This window comes from Engraulis encrasicolus, chromosome 17, assembly GCF_034702125.1.
Source record: "Engraulis encrasicolus isolate BLACKSEA-1 chromosome 17, IST_EnEncr_1.0, whole genome shotgun sequence".
Classification (NCBI taxonomy): Eukaryota; Metazoa; Chordata; class Actinopteri; order Clupeiformes; family Engraulidae; genus Engraulis; species Engraulis encrasicolus.
Window position 1 is genome coordinate 31,878,132 of NC_085873.1, and position 7,500 is coordinate 31,885,631.

The 7,500-nt window shown below is 42.5% G+C and overlaps 1 long non-coding RNA gene across 1 annotated transcript in view; it reads right to left on the reverse strand.

Annotated features, from left to right (window-relative positions):
• Positions 1-1,019: 1,019 nt before the first annotated feature.
• The window catches only part of LOC134467414 (uncharacterized), a 7,737-nt gene continuing 1,256 nt past the window's right edge, over positions 1,020-7,500 (reverse strand). Inside the window, exons 2-4 of the long non-coding RNA XR_010038536.1 lie at positions 2,576-2,674; positions 2,453-2,483; positions 1,020-1,060 (exon numbers count right to left, since the gene is read on the reverse strand). This is a non-coding gene — a long non-coding RNA (uncharacterized LOC134467414). The remainder of the gene's footprint in view (positions 1,061-2,452; positions 2,484-2,575; positions 2,675-7,500) is intronic.

Sequence of the window (7,500 nt, forward strand, 5' to 3'; positions counted from 1 at the left end):
TGTATTAAAAATCACCCATCACCACGTCATGTGTATTAAAAATCCCCCATCACCACATCTCAACAGGGTCTTAGTTTACTCATCGAGTATGTTCACACTACAATAACTACACTTCTAATTAGATGCTAAACTGTGTTTACTGTGTTAACACGTCCAGTGACAATAAAAATGAATGTAATCTAATCAAATCGTAACTAATCCAATCATTACATCCAGACATTACATTTTCTAACTACACGAAAAGAAGGCAGAAAGACTTAAAATAAAAGTCGGGTGTAACATAGTCAAGTGTTCTATCAAACAGCTTCCTTGGCGGAGGTCTGCACTGTCGGAGTGCATTTCTATTTTAAATGAGATTAACTCAGTAAAACACAGCCCCTGTTATAAATTAGCTGTTACCAGAATGGCAACTGAAAACGTTTCAGTGACTATTACAGCACTGGTGGAACTGTGCGCATTAAGATATAACAAAAGGAATTATTGTAACGATTATGCCCACACAGAGCCTGTATCGCAAAAAAATAAAATTTAATTATTTACAATTCAGAACATGAGTACTAGGCTACAGTGTATTTGATGGAATGGCATCTCATCTAATGAGAGAGAGAGAGAGAGAGAGAGAGAGAGAGAGAGAGAGAGAGAGAGAGAGAGAGAGAGAGAGAGAGAGAGAGAGAGAGAGTGTGTGAGAGAGAGAGAGTGTATGGCTGTATCAATTTACAGTATGTGTGTATAGACATATGAATGTGTGTGTGTGTGTGTGTGTGTGTGTGTGTGTGTGTGTGTGTGTGTGTGTGTGTGTGTGTGTGTGTGTGTGTGTGTGTGTGTGTGTGTGTGTGTGTCTTACTGATTATTGGGGGGTGGACTAAGGCTGTTTATCGGACTGGTGGCCATCCCGTCAATCTGTGTGTCTGACAAACACAACAAACAACAAATAATAATCTTAATAATCTATAAACCATGCCTGCTTAAGTTACCATGGCTACTGACATTATGGGATGGTGTTGTCTTGTCACACTTACTCTGTCTGTGAACCATAAAGTCGCTGCTGAGACCTTGACTGCTACACACATACATTTACATTCACATTCACATTCATATTCACACACACACACACACACACACACACACACACACACACACACACACACACACACACACACACACACACACACACACACACACACACACACACACACACACACACACACACACACACACAAAATAATTAACGCATGAACATAATACACACAATACAACTGACTTGACTGCTACACACATGCTTTCAAACAGACAGACAGACAGACAGACAGACAGACACACACACACACACACACACACACACACACACACACACACACACACACACACACACACACACACACACACACACACACACACACACACACACACACAAAATAATAAATGCATGAACACATAACAAACACAGCAGCTTACAGCACAACTATTTTGGCACAGGGTATTGGTGACAGTCCCTGGAGCAATATGGCCTTTTGGTGTTTTGCTCAGGGGCTATGGATGAAGCTGTAGGGAGACCATTCTTAAGCCCAATTTAAGCCTCTAACTCAATTTCTCGCCAAATGTATGCTTCTAGCCTCTGCGTCCCCCTTTCACGCTCCACGCACCCCTGTGAAGAGGCTCTGCGTGCCTGGTTGCACACCTCAAAATAATCCTAGGTGATGGACGGATGTGAACCTCGCACACAAAAGACACTGGATTGGTCATCCCTCCTTGTTCTCATTGCAGCACAGTGCCCGTAGTTTGCGAGAGCAAATCTGTCAATATTCTGTTAAATATGATATCAATGCTTTCTTTCTAATGTGTGTGTGTGTGTGTAAGTAAATGAAGCTACAATGACAATCAGTAAGTAACAAACAACCAATGCATCAGTTAAACACTCGCGACACATTGCTTGCAGTCTGACCGAACTATACTGTAGCCTAGTTTCTCCACCAAATGAAAACACAGATCAGAAGACCCAAATGTTTGTACGCTTGCATGTAGGCCTACTGCACGTAAAAACGGACATGGTATTTCAGCTAATGATACCAGTGCCTTTGCAGTTTAGTAGTGTGAAAATACAAAGTTTACTGAACTAGAAATCAACACTGCTTAATAATGGCCACAGTGCTTGCAATGTCATGACAGAAGTTGTGCTGTTCCATATGTGGCTCGCGACATGAGACCTAGTGCGCAGAGCCATAACAGTAAAACTGGTTCGCGACCAGACCCAAGCGACAATTCACATGCGCCGTGGCAGAACTGTTATTTGCCCTTTACTGGTACAGATGACATTCGAACCTGCAACACTCTGATCACAAAGCCACTGCTGCCCCATCAATTAACTTGGCATGTGTCTGTGTGTGTGAGAGAGAGCCATAGAGAGAGAGAGAGTGAGAGAGTGTGTGCGTGCGTGCACGCGTGTATGTCTTACGGAATGTAGTCTTGTTCTTGAATGAAGTAATCTATGGGAGACAAGCAGAGGAGAGCATCTCAGCCACCTTCACTTTCATTGGTCAGACAGTATTTCTCTGAGCTGTGATAGGCTGATACTCACTGGGATGTCTTCGGCAGCTCAGACACAGACCAATCAACAGAACGATTGACAGGAGAAAAATCCCGCCCACCAGGAGACTCAGCACAGTTACAGCCATACCTGCACACACACACACACACACACACACACACACACACACACACACACACACACACACACACACACACACACACACACACACACACACACACACACACACACACACACACACACACACATAGTTAGATATATGCACACACACCTGTGCACACTTTCACTTTTACACATACTCGAACTGAAACGTATAGGAGCACTCCTGCCAATTTCAATATGCTGCTGTATTGCACTATCTCAGGTACTGACAAGTCCATGGTGTGAGCATTACAACTGCATGTTGAAATTGGCTGAAGTTACCCTTTAATCAGGCATGCACACACTAACGCGCGCGCGCGCACACACACACACACACACACACACACACACACACACACACACACACACACACACACACACACAAACAACAACACAATACTGACGTCAATAAAGTGGAGTAAAAGCTTGCACAAAGAAGACAATACTAAAGTCAGTGCCATTAGACAGTAACAAAACAAAAACAATGACAAACTAGAAGCACTCAGAGAGCGTAGACCTCCGCCAAGGAAGCTGCTTATAGAACATTTGACCATGTTACACCAGAAGTCTTTCTGCCTTGTTTTTGAGTAATGCTGCTGACAGAATCTTTCAAAAAGTCCTGGTTCCGGTTCGTGATCCGGATCACCACCAGAATTTAATCACTTGTTCCTTGGGTCATTACTAACAACGCCACAAAGTTTCGTCCAAATCAGTTGATTAGTTTTTGAGTTATGCTGCTGACAGAATCTTTCAAAAAGTCCTGGTTCCGGTTCGTGATCCGGATCACCACCAGAATTTAATCACTTGTTCCTTGAGTCATTATCAACAACTCCAGAAAGTTTTCATCCACATCCATTTATTAGTTTTTGAGTTATGCTGCTGACAAACAAACAGACAGACAAACAAACAAACAGACAAACCAACGCGACCGAAAACATTACCTCCTTGGCGGAGGTAATAAAAACAGAAATTGACTAGCAGGCAAATGCTCCAGACCAGGATATATGGGTTGATCTACATTAAACTATCAAAAATACTATCTAAAGTTTGATGGAAAGCTGGTGTCTGGTACTGACAGGGTGGATCTGCAAGCAAAGTACAAGCTTCTAGCCTAGTAAACTAGCCCCACCCGCCAGCAGCCAAAATCATTTTTGTCTACGAGTGGGTCTAGCCTTGGACAATGCCCCAGGCCTTGAAACTGGCAAACCAATCACAAAGCAGGAGATTTGTTTTGAATCTTTGGATGCAAGTTGGGCAGGGTTTTGGTTAGACACAGTTTGAAAAACAACAGGTTGTTCCCATCAACAATCTTCCGATGTGTCATTGATTGGGGCCAGACTAAATATTCACATTTAATCTCACATTTTGTCTGGCTTGCCAGGCTAACAAGTTTCCGTTTCCGTCTGATGATATGTCTTGCCCTCCCTCCCCCTTCTGTGGTTGGGATTCCACACTACACACTACATGCAAGGCTGCTGGCAGCTTTGACCAGGCCTGGGACAAAGTCATCTGAAAGCCCTCCCCCTCACACATCTGAAAGCCTTCAAATACATAGTTCACGGGTCCTGAGAAGTCAAACATTTTCTACAGTGGGATCTAATGAACAGCTCAAACCTATTTTCCAATCCACTTTGAGGTTTCCCCCTAGATCGGGGGTATTCAATTAAAAGTCACAGAGGGCCAGTTTTTCAAATTCCCCCCAGTGAAGGGGCCGAACATAGAATCAATGGCCTCCATTTGAATAGCCCTGCCCTAGATCACACATATCCTGTACCTCAGAATTAATGAGCTCCTGATGATGATTTTCAAATTCACTTGTCAAGCGATTTATGAGTTGTGTGTGTGCCAAAAATACATAAGCATTTGGAGTAAACTACACAAAAGAATTTGCCTGTCCGACATGCAGCCACCTTAGCCGTGGTGCAGTGATAGGGCTGACTGCAGCTGGCCCTCATCCATGGTTTACCGCAAATACCTGAGGCTCATGTTGTAGTCTATTACCTAGACTCGTACAAAAACTAAAATAACTTTTGTTGCCTGCCGAAAATGAGTGGTCTTCCAACACCAACCCTAATCTTTAAGATGATAAGTTATCATATATGAAATCCAGAGCACATCAGGAATTAGCTTGACTCGCTCCATTCACTTCCATTGAAAAAATTGCCGAATTGTGGCCCATGGTCCTGAAGTAGAAGGACATGATGTAGGCCAGCAGTGTCAAACTCAAATTTACTCAGGGCCAAAAACGAACTAAATCGAACTCAATATTTATTTGAAAAAACAAATGGCTAACATTGTGCATGCATGCACTAAATAATAGTTACATTTCACACATTTTCCCCCATCATAGAGTACATGATGGGCCCACTCATAATCTTGTGACACACCAAATTTCATGTTCAAGACATGTTACTGTATATTGATGGTGTATGTGAACTGTAATACACATTTGAAATGATCTCACGGGCCAAATTAAATGACTCATTTGGCCCCCAGGCCTGAGTTTGACATCCCTGACTGAGGGACTTAATACATACAGTGTAATGAGGAGGACCATATTCTGCCCTAGCCCCCTCTCCCTGGGCCCGGGACAACTGGCCCCTTTGTTCACCTACCACCTCCCACCCCTGTTGGCCTCCCTCCCTACTCACCGTAAATACCTTACATTTAGAAATATCCAATATTGACTGATAAAACTATAATCAAACTGTTTGGTTATGATGAAAACCCTTCTGTTTACATATAGGGAAAATGTGGAAGCTTCACCGTGCCAACATAGTACCAATATGTAAAACATGGGGGTGTGCAGAAATATTGAAGCAAAATTGCAAAACATGTGCAAGCCTGGTCGCAACTGGGTCTTCCAAATGGACAATAGACAATGCCAGGCAGCCATGGTTAAAAATGGCCTGAGGACAACAACGTCAATGTTTTGGAGAGGCCATCACAAAGCCCTGATGTAAATCTTATTATGCTTTTATGGACAGAGCTAAAACAGCAAGTGTGTGCAAGAAGGCCCTGTTATAACAGTTGCTATTGTACCAAATAGGCCTACTAATGAAATGTAAGCCTATTGGAAACTCATGACCGTAATCTGATTTAATGTCAGAGAGCAAGAACAAATGATTTGTGTGCATGGTTAAAGTATAGCCTACAGTGTATGTGTGAACTTCTAGTTTCAAATATGTGAAAACACTCAGAGGAGTTAGATAGCTCATGACTCGATGACATGAATGCACATGCAGACACACACACACACACACACTCTTTCTCTTTCTCTCTCTCTCTCTCTCTCTCTCTCTCTCTCTCTCTCTCTCTCTCTCTCTCTCTCTCTCTCTCTCTCTCATGGGTGTTAACTACACACAAACACTCACTCTCACACACTACTCACCCCCCCACCCCCCAACACACACACACACCCTCAGTGCCCACCCTGGAATATCCCTATCACTGTTTTCTTCCAGCTGGCTGTGTGTGTGGCAGGCATGTAATTTGTGTTCAGGGTGGGCCATAGAACCTGTCTCATTTGAAAGGTTACGGATATTTAAATAACAGCTACACATTATAGACCTGATACTGCACACATGTGTTTCTGCTTCTTGTGATAGGTGTGATTTTGCATGTGTGTGTCAGCACACGTGTGTGTGTGCGTGCGTGTGTGCACGGGTGTGTACACATTTGTGTGTTTGTGTGAATATGAGTGTTTGTGTAGGTGTATTTATGAGTGTGTGTGTGTGTGTGTGTGTGTGTGTGTGTGTGTGTGTGTGTGTGTGTGTGTGTGTGTGTGTGTGTGTGTGTGTGTGTGTGTGTGTGTGTGTGTGTGTGTGATGATGATGATGAGACTGGGGTGTCAGTGGCTTAACTAGAAGCTTCTCGCAAGGAAACGGATTTCCTGTATTTGCAACGCCGTGCAAAACTCTCTCTCTCTCTCTCTCTCTCTCTCTCTCTCTCTCTCTCTCTCTCTCTCTCTCTCTCTCTCTCTCTCTCTCTCTCTCTCTCTCTCTCTCTCTCTCTCTCTCTCTCCCCCACATACGCACACGCACCAAAGACAACAAAAACCTGAAAATGTGTTGAGTTGTTCCCTTCTTATCAGAACCCCACGTCACACGCATGCACACACAAACACCTTTACAGAAGCTAAACATATTAACTGCTGCATGCTTACTCTTACACCCACGTTGACGTCCACGAAAGCACATGATCAAAATGTCAATATGATTGAGTCTGTCTCTGTCTCTGTCTCTCTCTAAAAAGTAGAAATGGCTAACCTTAGTTGCTCTTTTTTAATATGCATACTGCCCATTCACAAATTCAATCTGTTCATGATGTACTACATGATAAATAATTTTTCATGGTCTGACCCAAATGCAGTAAGTTTTACAGCCAAATATGCCAATGTCCTGTCATTCAAAATGGTAGATATGGAGAAGATCCACCCATTGATGTATGAAAAGTGTGCATTTCATAATGAATAGGCTACATACTGTATAAATCCATGGTGGTAGTAAATGTTCACAAAGAAGATAACATTTATGAAAAAGAAGCATAAACACTGGATATACACTACTAAAGATTTTACATACTCTGCCTTTAAACTGTATTCCCAGTGATGCAGATCGGATGTTAGGATATTTTGCCGATATACAACTCATAAATCCCAACCATTCATAAAGTACTGCAGAGAATCATTCATTATGCTCACCATCCTTGTTTATTTTCAAAGTTAACTATTTTATTGGTAATTATTGGCTGAAATATAGCCTCATAATCTATGCGTTCTGCCTTATTATTTGTTTAAAAAAAAAACAAAAAAA